This window comes from Sprattus sprattus (genome assembly GCF_963457725.1).
Source record: "Sprattus sprattus genome assembly, chromosome: 3".
Taxonomy (NCBI): domain Eukaryota; kingdom Metazoa; phylum Chordata; class Actinopteri; order Clupeiformes; family Clupeidae; genus Sprattus; species Sprattus sprattus.
The window spans coordinates 32,828,308-32,833,307 of NC_137922.1; positions in this window are offsets into that span (position 1 = coordinate 32,828,308).

Here is a 5,000-nt window from a genome sequence, read left to right on the forward strand (position 1 = left end):
GAGGAACAGAGATGGGGTGCCCCCTGTGCCAGCTGTGCCCTCTCTTTACCCCCACCGCCCCAACCCCTTGCCCATGCCTTATTAGAGGCATTAGTGATGGCACTGGTGTCTGCAGGTACCACACTGACATGGACGCCATCTCAGTGATTTAGTTCATGGTCAGACATGCTGGCCGCCAGCCAAAAACATTCAAGAGGTCACACACGTACAAACACATTCTCTCACAATGATCCTTATGGACGGCTAGAGAAATAGAGACAGAAAGACAGAAAGAGATAGAGAAAGGGAGAGAGAAAGAAAGAAAAGTGAGGAAGCGAAGATGGAAAGAGGGACAATATGGTTTCAGGTTAACAGACTTTTTTGACAGGGCACTGAATACAAAATTAAAAGATAAAAGCCAACTCCTGAGGTGCAACCCACAGAAGAGTTAAATCTGATTTCTTGATCACGCCACCATTATGTACATTCAGTGTCAGTGTTCAGTCATGCCTTATTGTTCATTTATACACTTTATCTCATCATTACCTGTACGGTTGTGGACAACAGTTTAGGACCACTCTTGAGAAAATGTACTTTTTTCTTCTGAAAGCAGTGATTGCATCAGAAATTAAACTGATTGCATGAGATTGCATCATCTTTATGTCTGCCTATTATAGTCACTTTTCAACACCTTACTTTTAACACAGTCAACACGTTTGTACCATATTTTGTTGTGTTTTGCCTTTTCTGAAAACACACAAAAATGGGTGTGGACGCCCAGACCGCAAAGTCCCTTAATGTGCTTTCTCGACTGCATATTAAACTGCAGTCTAACTCATACACCCTTTATCTTCTCACTAATCGCTCGTTTATAATATGGTGAAGCATTATTGTGCCCTCTGGACTTCCATGAGTGACACTTTTTTTCCCATTCAGAAGAAAAAGAGGTACATTTTCTCAAGACTGGTCTTGAACCTTTGTCCATGACTATAAATCATCCAAATCATACTCCCTCTCGCAGTGTGTTCCACGTCATTTGAACAGATTCCGTCCTTTCCTGGTGTGGGCTGAACAGAGCGATGGATAGACAGAGGGGATGGGGATTGAAGGGTCACGACGGCCTTGAGGTCCTGAGCTGGTGAATTATTGAAGTTTACTAATCCTTCCATAAGTGTGTGTAAAGCTCCAAAATGCTCCTTTGTTCTGCCCATTACCCAACCTGTCACATCCTCTCTGGCCCGAGTCACACACTCACAACAGTGACAGGCGCTCCACACACACACACAAACACACATACACACACACACACACTCATATAGATACACGCACACATGCCGTCTTGATGGATCCTCTCTCCGCTCACTCACACACTCATGCACCAGAAGGACAGACGCTTTACTGGAGACAATGGTGGTGGTGGGGGGTTAGGCCCAGAGGGGGTGCTCCCTGGAGCTTTAATAAAGGCTGTGTTAGGGGGGGTTAAGATGATACAGAGAATATATCAGCCCGTTAAGATACATGGAAATAGTTCCTGACTACTTCTCTTGGTCACACACATTATATGATACATATTCACAATAAGTACTAAAAGTCACAATGAGACCTCATAGTTCTCTTATCTGTGAGCGTCTCCCATCCTCTCCTCTCTCTACTCATACTAAAACTCTATCAGTAACCTCTCTCGATCTCTGCCTATTTTTCTCATCTCCTCAACTCCCAAATTAGCCCAATACTCCTCTCCACTCTTACCCTCTCCTCTTCTCCTCCCTCCTTTTTTCCCCTCTTCACTCTCTTCTCTTCTTCTCTCCATCTCTCTCTCTGCCTGACTGCGTGCCTGCCGGTCTCTCTCCGTGGTCTCGACAGTCGAGCTGGTCGTTGCCGTGAGCGATGAGGAGCTGTCACCTCTTGTTAGCATCTCTGTGGTGACCGAGCTTCCTTCCTGCCCAGCTCCATCATTGAAGAGGAGGGGGGGGGGGGGGGGGGGGTAGCGAGGGAGTGGGGGCGGGGGGGGAGTTTTGGGGAGGCAGCAGTGCGATCTTGGATTCCCCCCTCACCCCCCTGAGCTGCTCCTAAAGATCAGTGATTTGGTCAATTGGTCTGGCACATTCAATCCCATGCTAAGCCTGAGAGAAACCAACCAACCATACTGACAGACAGCCTGTCACAAGGAGCGCAGAGAGCATGTGTGTATTGGTGTGTGTTTATGGGCGTGTGTTTGTACGTGCAGGAGGTAGACAGATAGAGATAGGAGCAGGAGAAGTGATATGGTCTAAGAGAGGATTGAGACTGAGAGAAAAAGATAGATATTGACAGGGTGGGTGAATAAGTAAACATCTTTGGTACACAATTTGTGTGTATAGTGATTTCATGTCTAGAGAGAAAGAGAGAGAGAGAGATGTGTATGTAACTGGGCTATGTTTTATTTGGCTAACTACTACTAAGATGCTAAACCATATGATAATACATTTCATATCACTATGTGTATGTAGGTAAAAGCAGGACAAAATGCAATATTTAGTATTTTTCCATGAATCCTTTTGTTTAATGAGTTTAATTAAGTAACTGTAATTCAGTTATGACACTGAAATGAACTGACATCTGAAGGCGTATTTTGTTGCATTATTGAAGTATTTTAATGCCTGCCACCCATTTTGCAACCACCACAACTCCCCAGTTCATTTTCAAATCTGCTCATGCGGTTACCATCCGAAATCACGGATATACCATATCAGTACTGCTCTTTGCTTTTAAAAGACCCGTTTGAACACAGAATCAAAGCTTTGGTATTATAATTTAAATTAGTTAAATTTGTACATACTTTGAAAATTGAAATTGATTATAGTTGCTCCGTCTGTTGTCCCAGTCAGTTCTCTTGTTTGTCTTCCACGTGGGACTGTGGCCTAAGCACAGCTCTGACACAGTGAGCGTGTTCTCTTGTGGTTCTGTGGCCTAAGCACAGCTCTTACACAGTGAGTGTTTCAGTTAACTGTTTGCTGGCATCACATGCATGATATTTTAACCAAATCAAACTCTTGTTTACAAAATACACTAAGCAAATACAAAGATTTTGATTACGATAGTGTTTACGATATTAATATTATCAGCTCATTTTAGCTACATCTTAGCAGTCTGTTGACATTTGAACTTGTATGTAGCCTTTTACTCCATCTTCCTTGATAGAGATTATTTCCAAACACTGTTAATGACTTAAGAATATAATAATCAAGTGCCTTGTATTAATATATTCCTTGTATGAATCATGTGCTTATGAAAGCAGGAGCATGGCTTTTCTCTCTGTGTGTAACTGGAATATTAGGTGCCACTAAGTCTGCATACGAACAAGAGCATGTTTAGACCAGAGGAGATAAGAAAGGAACTGTGGTTCTTCCGACCTGCAAAACTGCCATCCTTGCAAGACAGGGAGCCTCGGACGTGAGAAATCCACCACGTGGTTATCCCTGCTGAAAGCTAAACTTCTGTCTATATAAACCTTGTGCGAAGGGTTAATCATTGCCTTCACTTTCAGCCTTGCTGGGAGGGGAGCCCAATTGCAATTGTTGTTGTTTGTCTGTCTAATAAATATACTTTCATGCAGTTCCGGAGTCCTAAAGTAACTAGGGTGAATTTCCTCAACTTTCCTTTAGACCTGCTTTCTGGTGCTGCTCAACTCTCTCTCTCCCTGTGTGTGTGTGTGTGTGTGTGTGTGTACACCCAGCTGTCCGATGCTGGCCAGCATTGCCTGAGGGACCACAAAACTGGCCCTGAGTGATGTCATTTCCTGTCCTATATGTCCTGCCCAGGGCACAGCTGTCTGTCACTTCCCCAGCCCAGAGGCCACACACATTCTGTCCATCTGCCTAAGTGCGTCCTTCACTCAACCTCCAAAAACAGGGACATTTCACCTTCAAAGACACACACATACACACACAGACAGACCTAACATCTATCCGAGGACTTACACTACAACACGAAGACAAAGATGTAGACGACTGATATGGCCAGCTTGCGGGACCACAACATCAAAAGAAGGGAGATGGACAACAAAACTAGTTTTCTAAATAAAGAAGTAATTTGTCCACAACACTAGAAAACAATCCACTCAGCAGCGTTATAGCTAATGAATGTATTAGCCAAAGCCCTGCTCTGAAAGCGCTGCACAGATGGAGAGCAGGAGAAGATGGAGAGAAACAGACTGCGGAGGAGAGCTGCTGTCAGTGCAGAAGAGACAGTAGAGAGGAGAACCAAACCAAAGCGATTAAGAGAGAATGACGGAGATGTATGTGAGGGACTTTATGTGTGCGTGTGTGTGTGTGTGTGTGTGTGTGTGTGTGGCAGGGGTCCCTCTGGCTACAGCTTCCTGATGTGTTTGTTTGCTGGGGGGTGGGGGTGGGGGGGAACATATGGTTTGCTAAAGCAGGACTTGTATCCTAAGAGCCGGGGGGACTCTCTGCTAGGAGGGGGGCTGTCTCACTGGATAACTAACGCATGGTCAGCCAGCTACGCTCGCTCGCTCGCTTGCTCTTGTTCTCCCCTCTCACTTACTCTCTCTCTTTTTCCCACTCTCTCTCTCGCGGAGAAGTTAAAGCAGGCCGCTGGTCCCCAGCTGAGCCCAACACAACACCCGGTGAGACACACACACACAGACACCCCCCGTTACATACACACATACACACAAACACACACACACAAATGCACACAGAGAGACTAAGGGTGCTTTGGCACTGAGGGAATACTGAGAGAATGAAGCAGAACTCAGGACTACAGAGATTAAGTATCACCAAGGAGTCCACTATGTAGGATTCCACTTACATACACACAGACACACGCAGACACACACACACACACACACACACACACACACACACACACACACACACACACACACACACACACACACACACACACACTCCCTGCAGGTGGTTTTGTTGTGTGACACACAGTCAGATACACACACACACACACACACACTCACACCCACACACACACACTTACACACACACCCTGCAGGTTGTTTGGCTGTG